This window comes from Phyllobates terribilis, unplaced genomic scaffold, assembly GCF_046119375.1.
Source record: "Phyllobates terribilis strain yellow unplaced genomic scaffold, ASM4611937v1 Scaffold_8__6_contigs__length_399053987, whole genome shotgun sequence".
Taxonomy (NCBI): domain Eukaryota; kingdom Metazoa; phylum Chordata; class Amphibia; order Anura; family Dendrobatidae; genus Phyllobates; species Phyllobates terribilis.
Window position 1 is genome coordinate 178,999,725 of NW_027362768.1, and position 18,665 is coordinate 179,018,389.

Genomic DNA, 18,665 nt, shown 5'->3' on the forward strand with positions numbered 1-18,665 from the left:
GGAAAGCGCCCGGGGGTATCAGGCCTTGCGACCAGGCTTGGGGCGGGCCGCTCCCGGTTGCACCCGGGGTCAGGGGGCATGGCCTGGGGCGTGGTCCGGCGGCTGTGCTCGCGGCTTGGGGCCTAGGTGTCGGCGGCGGGAGCGGGGGAGGCGCAGCGACTCCCGGGACGTCTGACTCTGCGACAGGGTCAAGAGGCAGGTCTGTAGCATCAGGGCTGGTGGCAGGGGTGTCCCCCTACCTGCTTCCAGGGCTGCGCTGCTCTCGGCTTCCGGCCTCCACTCCTCGTCCTCAGGGGCTGGCTCGCTGTCCGATGATGGCGGCGTCACTTGCTGCCGGGTCGCGACCCGCCGGGCCATCTCTTCTCCCCATCCCGCGATGGCCTCCCGCTGCGCCTGGACCATCCTCCGGTCCAGATCCTGCAGCGCAGTCCGAAGGAACTCCGGGTCTTCTCCAGGGAGCTGAGCCATCAGCTCCGTGAGGCTGTACGGGACCGCCTCGGCCAGCAGCAGGCCACTCGTCAGGGTGCTGGAGTTGGTGCTGCCCGCCATCTCCAGGTGTGGTCTGCCGAGACTGATCCAAACCACACCCTGCCCCTTGGTTTTCTTCTCCTTCCGCCCCTGTTGGGGGTGGTCCCAGGGCAACCTGCTGGCAATCACTCTCAGGGGCAGCCCCCCCACGTTGATGGACATCTCTACAGCCGCACTCATGGCTGTTGGGGGTGGGCTCCTTCTTTGGTGCCATTCTGGGACCTGGCCCACGATGGGAGGTGGCTTCTTGTTGTCTTTTGGCGCGCACATAATGGCGTCCGTTCTGCTGGGGCGGGCGCCACATTCAATACAGTAAAACAGTCTCTTTTCAGGCACGCAGTACCCGGTGGTTGCTGGCACGAAATCCTGCCGACTACGCCAAAGTTGACACGCCCCCTGGGCCGTGTGTGTGGGGGAGTACCCGGAGCCGGGGCCCGTGTGATGCTGGAGGTTGTAGTCTCCGTGGCTGCGACCCGGTCCGTGCCTAGGGCGGTCAAACCAAATGGCCAGTCTATATACTGAATGTCCGACTACGCCACCCGTGGATTGCGGTCAGAGTGAACTGCCGCTGCAGGGCAGACCGCTGAGACTGGTGTTGTGGGTGCAGCATAGGGTAGTATAACTCCCCACGGGAGGAGTATAGCCTCAGGGCAGCGAGTGCGGATGTTGGGGGTGATGGTGCGCGGGAGCAGCAGTAACGACACAGAGTCCTGTAATGCAGTCCAGGGTATTTACTCACAGTTCTTTATCCACGTTACTCCAGCTGGTCATAACGTCCCACGTCGCACTGTGCTCACCAGGTGAGGGGCTCGGCCGACTCCCAGATAACTTTGGAGCGTTTCACAGGACCCCCTTTGCGTGTCCTTTCTCTAGCCTGTCATTCCCCACCAGTGACCACGTTTCTGTCCGGCTGCCTCGGGCCTTCTCGGGTAAACGTTGGTGCCGTTTTCCTGACCATATGTGGTGCCTTCCTAGTGGGTGTAGCGAGGGGCTGCGCCACATAAAATGTCACAGCCTCCGGTTTCTAGCTGAGGGTAGTTCCCCGCCTCCACTAGTTTCGGGGACCGGTCTCCCCCTTTGGCCTGACCTCCCTACGCAGGTAGATTCGGGCGTGCGGTGGCGACTCGCCGGTCCACACCCCTGGGGTCCCTTCGTTCCTTGTTCCTGGAGCCTCCTCCGCTCCTCTTCCTTCCTTCTCCTTCCTCCAGGCTCTGGCCGCTCTCTCAGGCCTGCCTGCGGAGCAGAGATCGGTCTGAGCCTCTGCTCCCTGTCTTCTCCTCTTACTCTCAACTCTCTCTCCTTGCTCTTTCAGTGCTGGCTGGGCCTCACAGGCTAGGCCCGCCTCCGGAGCAGAGCCCCATGCAGAGGCCCTTACTCTGTCACTTCTTCTCTCTGACTGAACTGAACACAGAACTGAACTAAGATGGTGCCCACCTTTTATACCTCCTTCTCAGTGCACCCAGGAACTGCTCTCTCCCTCCTATGCACTACAGGGTTCCCCTTCCTCGGTGTTCCCTCCCCCCACTCCAGCCAGGGACAGGGACTGTCGTGCTCCACTTGGAGAATATCGGTCGCCCTGCCCCCCGGAAATGTGGTGTAATGCATGCAGGGGTCAGGGTCCTGATCCACACTTCATCCTTACCTGGAAGTGAGATATCGCACATCTGGTTGAGATGCAATACCTCTGTAGCGACCGAACCCTCGGGGCGCTACATGTGCATGTCTGCATATATGAAGGATGAGGGGACAGCCTGGGCCCTGTGTACTATACCGATATTTCTCTGCCGTATCTGTGCATCATGAATAGTGGTACGTGCTAACGGGGCTGACGCGCCCAGGGGATGGGGACGACTTGGCGCCCGGGCCTTGTTATTGCCTGACCTTGGGGGATGTCGCGGTGGTCGGCTCCCAGGCCCGTACCCTGGGGTCATTCTTAAAAAGTGTAGCATCGGCGTCTCTGCCCCCTGCTAGGCAGAGACGCTGTCCCACTCACCTCCTCGCTCCCCGCGCTCCCCGCTCTGCGTTCTCCAGCGCTCCTCTTCCTGCTGCCGGCGCGCGCAGCTCCCCGGGCACCGTGCTTAGGGCGCGCGCTCCCTCCCTCTTAAAGGGGCCACGCGCGCCGTCCTAAGGAGTCCCCGGCCAATAGCCGAGGATGCTCCCATATATAAGGCACCTCCTCCAAAATGGAGGTGCCCGAGCAAAAGTTGTTGCACAGTGTTTCTGACCTCTGCTTCAGCCCTCAGCTCCCGCTGCTAGGTTGACTACCAGTCTTGCCCGCCAGCCTGCTACCTGCCTGTTACCTGCCATGCCTGCCAGCCCGCTCACCTGGGAGCACTTGCCTGTTGCCTGCCTGTTACCTGCCGTGCTTGCCAGCCCGCTCACCTGGGAGCACTTGCCTGTTGCCTGCCTGTTACCTGCCGTGCCTGCCAGTCCACTCACCTGGGAGCACTTGCCTGTTGCCTGCCTGTTACCAGCTGTGCCTGCCAGCCCGCTCACCTGGGAGCACTGGCCTGTGACCTGCCTGTTACCTGCTTGTTACCTGCCGTACCTACCCGGAGGCTCCTGCCGTCACTTGCCGTGACCACCTGCCAGCCCACCTAGAGACTCCTGCCGTCACTTGCCGTGACCACCTGCCAGCCCACCTAGAGACTCCTTCCGTCACTTGCCGTGTCTACCTGATAGCCTACCTGGAGGCTTCTGCTCGCCAGCCTGCCTGCTGTGCCTAACTGCTATTCCGGTCAGTCCCTGCCATCTGTACCGTGGGAGTCACCTGCTCCCTTACAAGGTCGTCCCTAGAGTAGCACCTGGTCCCTTGGCTCGGTCCCTCCCTGGTCACGGAGTCGTTAGCCGCCGTACGGTCAGGGTCTGTCCGAGTTGATACTTAGATACGCCCCTCTGGGTCCCTCCTTGCACCATAGCACAGAGGTTCCACCTCCCGGACCCTTAACAAAAAGCAAGGAATGGGGAAAGTTATATGGGATAGGGAAAGTTTGTGACGCCACCCGTGGTGTCTGGTGAGGATCACCAGCACTGCGACAGTCCTCTGAGGCCGGTGATCAGGCAGCTTAGTTGGTGCGGCTCCCCACAGGTGGAGAAGGGCCTCAGGGCAGCGTAGGAGAAGGGATGCAGGACAGAGGGGACCCAGCCGGGTCAGAGGAAGAATAGGCACACTCACAACAGTTCACTTCAGTACCTTTACTGATGGTGTTTCAGACACGATCCAGGGCACTGTAGGGTGAAGGGTGCATTTCAGGACTCTCCTAAGTGAGCGGGTATGGGGCCTCCTGGTTCTTGCCTTTTCCTGATAAGTTTATGACCTGCCTGGAGCTAGGCCTAACTTGGTCTCTGTCTTGCACCTGCTGACCTGGTGGTAGGGCCTTCTGTTGGAGATCACACTCCCTGGTCTCTTGGGCCTCAGTGACTCCTGACCCTGGAATGACAGTCAGCTTTTTGTGTTCCTGGGACATGTAGTTCACCAGGGGTTCCGGTTGTTTCTGCTGGGCCTTGGGGATCCCTGCAGACGCGGACCCGGTGTCCAGAAAATGCTTGTGGGGTGAGCTAGTTAAGCTCCTCTGCCCCCTATGTAGCTTGCTTACTCCACTCGCCTTCGGCCACGTTCGGGGCCCTCACTAGGCTTCACACTGGCAGTAGGCCTCGCTACTCTTCACCGCTCTTACGGCGTCGGCACTCCTTAGGCTCACTAACTGAGCCCCCTGAGTCTGTACTGACCTGACAACCTCTCTGGCTGCAGCAGACTGACTTCCTCACAGACTCCAGACTTCAGACTTGACTAAACTGCCTAGCTCCACCTTCCCTATTTATATCCCTAACGGGCTCCCTCTGGTGGTCTGAGGTGGAAGGTGGAGGTGTGTGAATGCTATGAGGGCCTCTTGTGGAGGAATCCGTCCATTCACCCCTCCGGGATCTGTGGCACCAATGCGGAGCAGGGCGCCACAGGGCCCACTGAGACTCTTTCGCCCGGGGCCCACGAAAACCTGGAGTCGGCCCTAGTTGATAGCAATGATGGAGCAGGGAACGTCATGTGACCCTCTCTCTCCCATCATTCCTCCTCTGCTTCTGACGCAGCGGCGTGATGACGCACCACGCTCTGTCAGACAGTGGAGCTGGCAGCTGCTGAGGTGATGACAGAGACGCGCTGTAGAGACTGAAGCAGCAGTGAACGAGGAGCGGTAAGTATGTATATATTTATAAATCAGTGAGTACTGATAAAACTGGAGGACTGGGGGCTGCATTTTACCCTATGGTGGGGGGAAGCTGCATTTTACCCTATGGGGGGCTGCATTATACTGCGTACAAGACCATGGGGTGCATTATACTATGTTGAGGACCATGGGGAGTGCATTATGATGTGTGGAGGACCATGGGGAGTGTATTATACTGTGTGGAGGACCATGGGGAGTGTATTATACTGTGTGGAGGACCATGGGGAGTGCATTATACTGTGTGGAGGACTATGGGGGGTGCATTATACTGTGTGGAGGACCATGGTGAGTGCATTATACTGTGTGGAGGACCATAGGGAGTGCATTATACTGCGTGGAGGACCATGGCCAGTGCATTATACTCTGTGGAGTGTGGAGAGGTGTGGGGCCACTATACTGTATGTAGGGCCATTATACTGTGTGGGGGGCTGTGTGGGGGTCACAGTTGGGGGATCATACTGTGTTGGGGTCACGATACTTTACCTTAGGAGTTGAGGTGGGGTACAGTAGGGTCATTATACTGTGCATGTGGAGGAATTTACCATGGGGATATCATACTGTGTTTGGGGGGGAGCTTTTGTTGGCATCGTACTTTATGGGGGCAATGAAAAAGGAATCTAGGACTTCAGCAGGAGGAAAATTACTATGTAAAGGCTGGAAAGTTGTGAGATCTGCTCTTCTGTGACCCCGACAATTATTTACTTTTTTGGGGGGGGGGGGAATTAGAACTTCTGCTATGGGGCCCCATGATTCCTATGTACGCCTCTGGACAGTGACATTTTTTTCTTATCCAAATGTATAAAAATGTAAGGACTCATTCAGATGCCAGTATTTTCCGCATATGAGAAAACAGACTTGATTATTCTGATCCGAGTTTGATCCTAGTGTGACCTGAGTGTGGTCCGACTGTCATCCGTTTTTCTTGTACGTGGAGAGAAAAAAAAAGAAAGCTTCTCGACCTTCTAATTTGTGACTGTCCATGAAAATCAGACCGTACTCGTATGGCATCCGAGTGCAGTCCGAATTTTTATCACAGACCCATAGAATTGCATTGCCGATTTTTATCCCACTCTTGGGTCAAATTTGGACATGTCTCCGATATTTTCTGAAGAAAAAAAAATTGCACGTGTGCACAGCCCCATAGAATATCATAGCAGGGGAGGACATATCATTGGTGCAACCTGTGCGGCTCCACAGGGGCCCAAGGGCTAAGGGGGCCCATTTCCACCCTAAAAGCAGCAGGAATTGTGCATTATGATGAGCTATTGGGTTCCATCTATTGGTCTTGCACAGGGGCCCTCTTCTGTCTGAGCTGAAAAAGAAGAAAGTGGGATTGGTGGCGAGAAGAAGGGTGATAAGAAGAGGGAGGAGGGTAGAGAATAGTAAAGTGCAATGGACTCTGCAGGAATGCAGCAGTGCAAGTAATGATGGCAAGATCTGAGGCGTCTGCTTTCATGTACTGTAGCTGTATCCTTACCACCCGCTGTGAAGCTGAAAGGAGAAGCTTTCTCTAAAATTCACAGCACTCACCCTGATTAATCCCCAGACTTCCTGCTGCGACTGAATACATTGAGCTAGGGCTTTAATGTGACATATATTCTGATTTTCTTTCAAAAACCCCTAAAGGGAAATGATACAGACGGAGAGGATCGGGCGTACAAACAGTTTTGGAATGAACTAGGACACAGACGTCACTTTCTTAATTCTGTCCCTTTTGCGGCATTTGTGCCCCCATTCATTCCAGTTTTACCTTCAGGCTGGCAAATCAAGGGCACGAAAAAAGGTCCTCAATTAAAATTAGTTCTTAGACTTCCTAGAGGAAAAATAAAATTAGATTTTTTTTTAGTATTTTCCATTCACTCTCAGTTACTCTCTGAAGGGAACCTGATACCAGGTGAAGTTTCCTTTAAATAATGAGATTGGGAAAAATAATAATAATACTAATAATGAGATTCATCAAAACTGGTGCAGGCAGCAAATGGAGCAATTATACTGTATGTATTTTTTATTAATTTCTTTATTTATTAAATTGTATAAGAACAACAAGAACTTAAGGACTGAGTGTGCCACATACGTAAATAATGCCAAAATTGTACTGTATTTTAAGAAAATACCAATGTAATTATAGTTTGGCTTTTGGCCCTCTATTTTTTCAGCTTTTTTGATGAAATTGGACATAACATTATTTTAAAAAGTTATACATTGTTATGTATTTTTTAACTTTTTTTTTTCTTTTTTAATGGTTTTATTACCCTAGACCTAACCCTAGACCTATCTCTAACCCTAGCCCTAACCCCAATCTTAGCCAAAAGTCTAGTTAAGGTTGGAAAAGGTGTGTAAAAATGCAAAATTTATCGTAATTTTAGTGTTTAGTATACTATTAGTTTTGGGGTTTTTTTGGCTTGTTTTTTACAGGGGACACTTTTTTAAATGTAGCACAGCTCCTCCAGTCTGTGCCTATCCTCTTACAATATTACAAGTGATAGGAAAGGCAGAGAGCCGAAACAGAGTGCAGTCAGGGTTGCCAACTGTACAGTCCATAAAAATAAGGTAATTTTTTTTCCCTGTTAGTAAACAAAAATGTAAAGCATCCGTGATTGTTTTGAAGCTGAAGAAAATTATACAGATTATTTTGACTGTAATTATCATTTTATAGTTTACAGCCAATACAGCTGATGTCTTTATATCAGAATTCTGGGCTAAAAACATATATCACTTTGACTACGTTCCCACGATGAGCTGTTGGTGAGTTTTTAATGTTGCAGATTTTCGGCATAATTTCGGCACCTATTATGCTAATTAGGTTGCTTACATTATTTCACTGCATTTTTAGTGTGGTTTTTTTAATATGCGCTTTTATCACGTTTTTGACACTGTGTTTTTTGTCTCCTGTTGATATGTCATTGTCGTAGAGAAAAATTGTAAAATCCATAAAGACATCTCTGGAGAGGGGACATATCACCCTCACATTGAACATATGAGATTAATTAGAACTGGGGAAGTGAGAAAGAGATGTTACTTCAACCTCCATTGAAGCAGGACCTCTGCAATGATCAGGTAATTACCATAGGGAGATTTGATGAGACCCAGCCAAAAAGCCTAGGATTTTTGTACTCAGAGGTGGAGAAGTACAGCGGCTTTCTCTTTTCAAAGGAATTAGCTTCCTCTGTTCAAAGAAGTTATCTCAGACTCTCTGGAGCCAGTGGTCAGTGATGAATATTTGGGTTTGCATCAATCTGCTATTTATGGGAGATATATTTCTGGTGTCACGGAGAAGGGATGAACATAACACATTCACTCACATCACAGTAAGGCCGGTCGAAAACCTCCAACTTAATATCAGGAAGATGGATGATGCTATCCATGCCATGTTTCATCTCTATCTGACAACAATATCCCCCGCCTGGGACCTCCATGGGCGAAGATATCTTGAAAGGTGGGGATCTCATGGGCTTCTGAAAGACCTAGCACATCCCAAAACCAGCCCCCATATGAGCTCAGCAAAGTGAGGTATATGGGCGTCACCTTGATCTAAAAAAATCAGAGTTTGGGTTTTGGTCATTTTTCAGTCCTGGAAGGTACAGCTTGCTGTAATTCTGTCCGTTTTCCCTAAGGAGTACCTCCCTCCACTAAGCTTTGAGCCATTTATGTGACACAGGTTTAGTACTTTTCTTTTGTTATCCCTTTTATTAGATGTGATTATATGATTTTGCAACATCTTTGTATATTTTTACAAGCACTGCCTACCTTTCCGTTTTGAATACATAAAATTTTGTAGCATCGGCGTCTCTGCCTCCTGCCAGGTAGAGACGCCGATCCCCTCACCGCCGCGGTCTCGGTCCGGCATCCTCCAGCTTTCCTGCTGCATCTGCCCGGGGTGTGCACACCAAGCAGCAGTTCCCCGGGCACTGTACTTAGGGCGCACTCGCGTGCGCTCCCTCCCTCTTAAAGGGGCCGCGCGCGCCGTCCTAAAGAGTCCCCGGTCAATCGCCGGAGGACTGCTCCTATTTAAAGCACCTCTTTCAAAATGGAGGTGCCTGTGCAAGGTTGTTGTCTGTGTGCTAACACTCTCCTCAGCCCTTAGGTTCCAGTGCCCGCCAGCCTGTCTATAAGCCGAGCCCGCCTGCCTGTCCATCAGCTGTGCCCGCCTGCCAGTCTATCAGCCGTGCCCGCCTGCCTGTCTACCTGCCGTGCCCGCCTGCTTGCCTACCCGCATCACCGGCCTGTCTACCAGCTGTGCTCATCTGCTGTGCCTGTCGGCTTCAGCCATCAGTCCCGTGGGAGTCACCTCCTCTCACACAAGGTTGGTCCCAGAGTGGCACCTGGTCCACCTTCCCGGTCCCTCCTTGGTTCACGGAGTTGACTAAGCCGCCGTGTGGCCAGGGTTGGTCCGGGTAGGCACTTAGTTACGCCCCTCTGGTCCCTCCTTGCATCGCAGCAGAGAGGTTCCACCACCCGGATCCGTAACAGTTTGCACAGGCCATGGAATCCGGTGGCTTGCAGACTCCTTCACTCTCAGACCTGTACCAAGAGATCTCTTGCCAGAGATCCCAACAGGATACTATCCTGTCCTATCTGTGGACAGTCAACTCTCGCTTGGACGCGCTGTCCCCCCCGACTGTGTCAGTCTCTAACCAGCTGGCACCCGCTCCGGCGGCACCTCAACCCAGTGGCGCTGTGGCATCCGGCTTAGGACCCCGGCTTTCTGCTCCTCCACATTTCGGTGGTGACCCTGCCCTATGTCGGGGCTTCATTAATCAGTGCACGCTGCACTTTGAGCTACTGGCACAGCAGTTCGCCTCCGACCAGACCAAGGTGGCATTCATCATGTCTCACCTCACCAGAGAGGCGTTGGCGTGGCTTAACCCTCTGTGGGAGAGAGGGGATCTTCTGGTGTCTGACCTCCAGGCCTTCCTCGCGGCTTTCCGGAAGGTGTTCGATGAGCCCAGATGAAAATCTTCGACTGCCTCCTCTCTTCTCCGACTCCGCCAAGGGAGTCTCTCTGTGGGACAGTATGCCGTGCGTTTTCGCACCCTCGCATCGGAACTTGCCTGGAACAATGAGGGTCTGGTGTCCACTTTTTGGGAGGGCCTTTCTGGACGGATCAAGGATGAGCTAGCCGGTCGTGATATACCTCCCTCTCTGGACGACCTGGTGTCAGTAGCTACACGGATCGACATCCATTTCCAGGAGCGTTCTAAGGAGGCGACCCGTGAGAAAAGGCCAGTCTCGCAACCAGCATCCCTTCCAGTGTCTTCTCCAGAGTCTATGCAAATAGACCAAGTTAACATGGTCAAGTCTCGTCAGAAGATACGCCTCGCTGAGGGGAGTTGCTTCTACTGTGGCAGTATAGAGCTTCAAATCCTCTCCTGTCCGGTGAGACCGGGAAACTCCAGTGTCTAGGACCGCTTGGAGAGGTCGTCCTAGGCAAAAGTTCTTCCTCTCCGCCCTTGACTCTCTCTGTTTCAGTTACCAGTGATGAGACCCGCTTCTTCATGACTGCCCATCTGGATTCCGGAGCCGCGGGGAATTTCATTCAACAGGCCGTTGTGGAGCATTATCAGATTCCTACCATATGTCTGGCTGATCCTTTAGCGGTTTCCTCTGTGGATGGAAAGCTTCTCTCTGAGACCATCTTGTTTGTCACTGAGCCTGTAACTCTTCAGGTGGGAATGCTGCATTCGGAGAAGATCTCCTTTTACGTGCTGTCCGGTCTCTCTCATCCCCTCTTGCTTGGCCTTCCTTGGTTATAGAGACATGAGCCCGTCCTGAATTGGAGCTCGGGTGAGGTGCTCCGTTGGGGTCAGGAATGTCATAAGTCCTGTCTGGTTCCGGTTCATCCTGCTCGACCTCCGTCTACTCCAGCTAACCTACCTGGCCTGCCGGCACCCTACTGGTCATATGCAGACGTCTTTGATAAAAAGGAGGCAGAGACACTACCACCTCAAAGGCCGTATGATTGCCCCATTGACTTAATACCTGGTGCTTCACCTCCTCACGGGCGAATCTACCCCTTGTCGCTGGCCGAGACCCCTGCTATGTCTGAATACATAGATGAGAATCTTGCTAGGGGATTTATCCAGAAATCCACCTCTCCGGCTGGAGCAGGATTCTTCTTTGTCAAAAAGAAAGATGGCTCTCTTCGTCCATGTATCGACTATAGGGGCCTAAACCAGATTACCATAAAAAATGAGTACCCCCTGCCTCTCATCTCAGAGCTGTTTGACCGCCTAAAAGGGGCGAAGATCTTCACTAAGCTCGATCTTCGTGGGGCGTACAATCTAGTCTGGATTCGCCAGGGAGACGAGTGGAAGACGGCATTCAACACTCGGGATGGTCACTACGAGTACCGCGTGATGCCCTTCGGTCTCTGTAATGCTCCAGCCGTCTTCCAGGAGTTAGTAAATGACATCTTCCGAGATCTCCTGTATTCCTGCGTGGTGGTGTGCCTGGACGATATCTTGGTGTTCTCCCCTGATCAGCCCTCTCACCGGAGGGATGTCCGTCAGGTACTACTGCGGCTCCGGAAGATTCCCCTGTATGCTAAGTATGAGAAATACCTCTTTGAGCAGACCCCCCTACCATTTTTGGGGTATATAATCACTGAGACCGGACTGCGGATGGATCCCGAGAAGGTGTCTGCCGTCTTAAAGTGGCCCCGACCTGAGGGGTTGAAGGCTATTCAGCGGTTTCTGGGATTCGCTAACTATTACCGTCTCTTCATTCCTCATGTCTCCTCCCGGACTGCTCCCATCTCTGCTCTCACCCTTAAAGGAGCAAATCCCAGGGAATGGACTTCCGAGGCGGAAAGTGCCTTTGTCTCTCTTAAGCAAGCCTACCTCTCCGCTCCAGTGCTACATCGTCCTGATTGCAATAAACAGTTCTTCCTGGAGGTTGATGCCTCTTCCTCCGGGGCCGGAGCAGTGCTCACCCAGAAATCCTCGTCCGGGCGAATGGTGACCTGCGGCTTCTTCTCCAAACTCTTTTCCTCATCCGAGCGCAATTACTCCATAGGAGATAGAGAACTGCTGACCATCAAATTAGCGCTGGAGGAGTGGTGCTACTTGCTTGAGGGGGCTCTGCACTCGGTGGTCATCTACACTGACCATTAAAACCTTGCTTACTTGCAGACCACCCAAAGACTAAATCCGCGTTAGGCCAGATGGTCTTTGTTCTTTGTTCGTTTCAGCTTCTCTCTCCATTATCGCCCGGCAGACAAGAATATTAAAGCTGACACTCTATCCCGCTCTTTTCTGTCTACCGACCAAGAGGAGGAGCCTCTACACATCATTGACCCCTCCAGAATAATGACTGTTGCGCCGTTTGACCTGTCTCATCTACCTCCTGGTAAGACCTTTGTAGCGGCTCAGGATCGGAAGAGGGTCTTACTCTGGGGTCATTCGTCCAAACTGGCTGGTCATGCCGGCCAGAGGAAGACGCTTCTGCTCATTGCTCGACATTATTGGTGGCCCACCCTGCGCAAGGATGTTGCGGATTTTGTCGCAGCTTGTTCCTCTTGTGCCGTAACAAGATACCTAGGCACCTTCCAGCTGGTCGTCTTCTTCCTCTTCCCGTGCCTTCTGCTCCTTGACAACACATTTCTATGGACTTCATCACTGATCTTCCGTTATCTTCCGGTTCTACCGTCATTTGGGTGGTCGCTGACCGCTTCTCCAAGATGGCTCACTTCATCCCTCTGCCTGGTCTTCCATCCGCACCTGTGCTGGCTAAGGACTTCATCCGTCACATCTTTCGTCTGTACGGCTTACCCCTCCACATTGTCTTGGACCGAGGAGTTCAGTTCACTTCTCACTTCTGGAGAGCCACGTACCAGCTGCTGGATGTCCCTTTGGACTTTTCTTCGGCCTATCATCCTCAGTCCAATGGTCTAGTGGAACGTATTAATCAGATCCTCACCAGTTTTCTTCGGCACTTTGTCAACGCTCACCATAGCGATTGGGTAGAACTTCTGCCTTGGGTCGAGTTTTCTTATAACAACCATGTAAGTGAGTCCTCTGCTAAGTCTTCATTTTTTGTGGTTTACGGTCGACACCCCCGAATTCCGTTTCCCGTCTCCTCAGTGGACAATCCTGCTGAGGAGTCTCTCATCAGTGAATTTTCGGTGATTTGGGAAGACACTAGATCTGCGCTTCTTCAGTCCTCCGAGCGGATGAAGAAGCATGCTGAAAAGAGACGTCTGGATCCGCCTATGTTTCGTCCGGGAGACAAGGTCTGGCTTTCCTCCAAATATGTCTATCTCAAGATACCATCATACAAGTTGGGCCCGCGGTTCATCGGTCCTTTCTAGATTCTGAACCAAATAAATCCAGTGGGGTACAACCTGAAACTCCCAGCCTCCTTACGGATTCCCAATTCCTTTCACGTGTCTCTCCTCAAGTCTGTTGTCCTTAATCCTTTCTCTGACGATCCATGTACCACTCCAGCTCCAGTCTCCGCTGAGGACGTCTTTGAGGTAGAGAACATTTTGGCCATCAAGAGGGTAAGAGGAAAGACTTTCTTTCTTGTGGATTGGAAGGTGTTTGGTCCTGAGGAGAGGTTTGGGAGCCTAGGGAGAACATTCATGCTCCTCGTCTTCTTGAAAAATTTCTTGCGGGCCTAAAGAAGAGGGGGCATAAAGGGGGGGTACTGTAGCGTCGGCGTCTCTGCCTCCTGCCGGGCAGAGATGCCGATCCCCTCACCGCCGCGGTCCCGGTCTTGCGTCTTCCAGCTTTCCTGCTGCATCTGCCCGGGGTGCGCCACCACGCGCAGTTCCCTGGGCACTGTACTTAGGGCCCGCGCGCGTGCGCGCCTGTTGCGCCCCCGGGGGCCTTACTGTTTGGGGACAGTATATATATGTCACGGTGGCTGGCCCAGGGCGGACAGTGCACAAAAGGGGTAGCGATTACTAACAAAGTTCAGAGAAATTCGTGACGCCACCTGTGGTGTCTGGTGAAGGTCACCAGCGCTGCAGCAGTCCTCTGAGGCAGGTGACAAGGCAGCTCAAAATGGTACAGCTCCCCACAGGTGGAGCGGGCCTCAGGGCAGTGTTGATCGATAGATGGTGGGTGGTGTGCTGGGCGTTGTAGTGCGGTGAGGATCAGTGATGCCGGTGAAGAAACAGACAGAGGCTGTTCGATGCAGTCGTCCAAGGTTTTACTTACAGTTCTTAGGCAATTCACTAATGCACTTTGCAGGTGAAGGCCTCCCTCGTCGCGCTTCGTTCACCGGTCGGGGGTTCAATCCTTTCTCAAGCAAATTTAGGAATGCCTGGCGGAACCCCACTTTCATATGTACCTATCTTGACCTTTTTCACACTCGGTCCTTCTCACCGTTGTCCTACGCTGCCCACTCTCATTCCCGCTCGGGTATGCTGAAGTCCTTCTTGTACGTCGGATCCGGGACCAACCTGACCCCCTGGGGTTTTGAGTGTAGCAACCGATCCTTCCTGACACCTGGCAGGAGCGGGGCGTGCGGGTGCCGTCCTGCACGCGCCATACCCCCTGGGATCCTTTACGTAGAATGGAGTCTGCTCCCTGCTCCCCTCCGGGGCCTCTATCCTGGGCCCTAACTTGTGGAGCAGAGCTCTGACTGAGCCTCTGCTCCCCACTGTACTCGACTGAACTCCTCTCCAGACCTAATATGGCTTCCTATTATATACTTACTGTATATGTGCTCCGTGTATCTGTTTCCTCCACCCACACCCACTATTGGTTCCCCCTACCTTTGGGTTCCCCCCTACTCCAGCCAGGGCCAGGGCTCAGCAGAAAATTACATTGCGTCTTGCCCCTCCTGCTGGCCTGGAGCAGTGTTGTGTTGGATGTAGGTGGTTGGGGTTCCGTGCAGCACTCCCATACTACCTGAAAGAAGGGAGACACCACACCTCGGGGTGAGGTGCAGTATCTCTGTGGCGACTGAACCCTCAAGGGCGCCACATTCCCCTCCGGTAAAACACAGCACGTCCGCGGGCTGGAACAAAGCAAAACAGGGGTAAATGACATGCAAAATTTTATAAGACATTTCTTCCCTTTATGGGAGGTACACTTTCTTTAAACGTTACATTACAAAATACTTTTATCATAAAACATTATAAGAGCACTTTTCAAGAAAGTTCCTGCACCAGGGTGCAACAGTAGTAGCATGAGGGACCCGCTCCAAACCCTCAACGTAGGCCCTGGGCGTGGCTGCAGGGCATAGATGATCCAGATACTGGACCTCGTCTTCTGCCACGCCAACGGGTTTTTGTTCTGAGGTATTATATTTCAAGTATAAAACCAAGAGGGTGCACTTTAAGAAGTGCTAAACTATATACAAAGTCAATGTCCGGCTGTTCACAGTCCTCAGCCTGTGTACCCTGACGGGTATTTATAGAAAACTTCACACTATATAGAAAACATTATTATAAAGTCAACATGGTAAACTCAGCAAAAACAAAACACAGCACCCGGGCGGGTGACTATAAACAGTTATTTGCAGTCCCAGTACTAAGCCTAGTACTGGGGGCCCCTCCTGGGGTACTCCTGATGCTTCCCCGACCCAGCCGGGTCACGGGGGACTTCCTCCAGGGGGTTATCCTTGGTGACGCGGTACACCTGCAGGGCATACCAGCCACGTTCACCATGATGTCGGGTGAACGTGACGTGATCCCCAGTGTAGAGGTTCCGGTCGGGATGGCCTTCTTCCAACTCGGGCTCCACATCCCACCGGTTTACGAAAATGTCCCGGTTAAATTCAGGACTGCGAATGAAGCCCCACCCAGCCTTGAGGTTGAACTTGACAATGAGGCCTTCCTCACGGGGGCTGGGGTTGGCTGTCTCCGCCTGGCGGGTCTGCGCCTTGGCGGCCTTGTCACGGTCCTCCAGGCGTTCACTGCGCGCCGCCCGCGCGCGTCGCTCCTTTTCGAGCTGCAGGAGCTCCCGCTTGCAGAACTCCTGCCTTTGTAGTGCTTCGGCCTCGGTCTCCCGCGGGAACCCCATCAGGTCCCCCCCCCCGGTTGTCCCAGCGTAACTCCACTCCGCTGGTATAGGCGACCGGTGGCCCTCGTGTCGGGAGCAGCAGGTACGGCTGCGGGTCCTCCATCTGGGCGGACCAGTCGAAGGCCGGCGCTCCGCACACCCACTGGGGTGCCGGAAGTGGCGGGAGGGTTTCCAGCGGTTGGCCCGCGGTTTCAGCGCCCGGGATTAACGGTTCCGGATAGGCGCTATATATGTCACCTTCCAGTGCAGCGCCTGGGAGCGGCAGTTCTGGGACGGCTCCAAGTGGGTGGCCCCTTGGTTCCGCGCCCGGGGGTGAAGGTTCCAGGCTGCACATTTGTTCCCACCAGGGCACGGCGGCATATGGCGAGGGCGGGGGAAGGAGGCCCAAGAGCAGGTCGGCGCAGGCAGCGCCCGGGACCGGGGATTCTCTCCTACCTGCTCCCGGATTCTTCACGGCCTCCTGATTCTCCGCCAGGGCTGGAACGCCACTACCGACTTACGGTGCTGCCTTCCGGTGTGTCTTTAGTTTATTCAGCAGCTCGCCTTTCCATTTGGCGATCACTGCCTGATGGGCCTGTTTGACCTGCTGGCCCAGCTCGAGAACCTCACTCTCGAGGAACTCTACGTCCTCCGGGGACAGCTTCTTCTTCTCCTGGGTAAGGGGGGTCACCTGTTGCAGCGGCAGGCCTGAGGTGGAGGCTGGACCCTCGCGTGCTTCCATCTCGGCTGCCGGGTGCAGTCTGACCAGACAGGTGGAGACCACCCCCTGTCTCCATTCTTTCTCTCCGCCTCCTTTCTTCTTTCGAGGGCGGTCCCATGGCAATTTGCTGTCGGTTACTCCCTGTGACGGCCCCCCTGCTTTGACGGACACATCTATGCGGACAGTCACTATTGCAAGGGGCAGGGCCTGCTTTTGGCGCCATTCTGGGACCCGGCCCACGATGGGAGGCTCCATTTGGTTGTCTTTTGGCATGCAGACAATGGTGCCCGTTCTTCTGGGGCGGGCGCCACATTCAGTATCACAACACAACTGTTTAGGCACACTTCACCCGCTGGTACGGGCTGGTCACGCATCATGTTTGAGACGCCAGTTGGGATGTCGTGCACCCCGGGGGCCTTACTGTTTGGGGACAGTATATATATGTCACGGTGGCTGGCCCAGGGCGGACAGTGCACAAAAGGGGTAGCGATTACTAACAAAGTTCAGAGAAATTCGTGACGCCACCTGTGGTGTCTGGTGAAGGTCACCAGCGCTGCAGCAGTCCTCTGAGGCAGGTGACAAGGCAGCTCAAAATGGTACAGCTCCCCACAGGTGGAGCGAGCCTCAGGGCAGTGTTGATAGATAGATGGTGGGTGGTGTGCTGGGCGTTGTAGTGCGGTGAGGATCAGTGATGCCGGTGAAGAAACAGACAGAGGCTGTTCGATGCAGTCGTCCAAGGTTTTACTTACAGTTCTTAGGCAATTCACTAATGCACTTTGCAGGTGATGGCCTCCCTCGTCGCGCTGCGTTCACCGGTCGGGGGTTCAATCCTTTCTCAAGCTAATTTAGGAATGCCTGGCGGAACCCCACTTTCATATGTACCTATCTTGACCTTTTTCACACTCGGTCCTTCTCACCGTTGTCCTACGCTGCCCACTCTCATTCCCGCTCGGGTATGCTGAAGTCCTTCCTGTACGTCGGATCCGGGACCAACCTGACCCCCTGGGGTTTTGAGTGTAGCAACCGATCCTTCCTGACACCTGGCAGGAGCGGGGCGTACGGGTGCCATCCTGCACGCGCCGTGCCACCTGGGATCCTTTACGTAGAATGGAGCCTGCTCCCTGCTCCCCTCCGGGGCCTCTATCCTGGGCCCTAACTTGTGGAGCAGAGCTCTGACTGAGCCTCTGCTCCCCACTGTACTCGACTGAACTCCTCTCCAGACCTAATATGGCTTCCTATTATATACTTACTGTATATGTGCTCCGTGTATCTGTTTCCTCCACCCACACCCACTATTGGTTCCCCCTACCTTTGGGTTCCCCCCTACTCCATTCAGGGCCAGGGCTCAGCAGAAAATTACATTGCGTCTTGCCTCTCCTGCTGGCCTGGAGCAGTGTTGTGTTGGATGTAGGTGGTTGGGGTTCCGTGCAGCACTCCCATACTACCTGAAAGAAGGGAGATACCACACCTCGGGGTGAGGTGCAGTATCTCTGTGGCGACTGAACCCTCAGGGGTGTCACACTCCCTCCCTCTTAAAGGGGCCGCGAGGACTGCTCCTATTTAAAGCACCTCCTCCAAAATGGAGGTGCCTGTGCAAGGTTGTTGTTTGTGTGCTAACACTCTCCTCAACCCTCAGGTTCCAGTGCCCACCAGCCTGTCTATCAGCCGTACCCGCCAGCCTGTCTATCAGCCGTGCCCGCCAGCCTGTCTATTAGCCGTACCCGCCAGCCTGTCTATCAGCCGTGCCGGCCAGCCTGTCTATCAGCCGTGCCGGCCAGCCTGTCTATCAGCCGAGCCCGCCTGCCTGTCCATCAGCCGTGCCCGCCTGCCAGTCTATCAGCCTTGCCCGCCTGCTTGTCTACCTGCCATGCCCGCCTGCTTGCCTACTCGCATCACCGGCCTGTCTACCAGCCGTGCTCATCTGCTGTGCCTGTCGGCTTCAGCCATCATTCCCGTGGGAGTCGCCTGCTCTCACACAAGGTCGGTCCCAGAGTGGCACCTGGTTCACTTACCCGGTCCCTCCTTGGTTCACGGAGTCAACTAAGCCGCTGTGTGGCCAGGGTCAGTCCGGGTAGGCACTTAGTCAGGCCCCTCTGGTCCCTCCTTGCATTGCAGCACAGAGGTTCCACCACCCGGATCCGTAACAAATTTCATAGCTCTTGCTCTGTAAACCGTCCTTGAAGCCATACATTACCTGTAATGGGTGTCCAATCGGCCTCTATAAACGATTGGTGGTGGCAG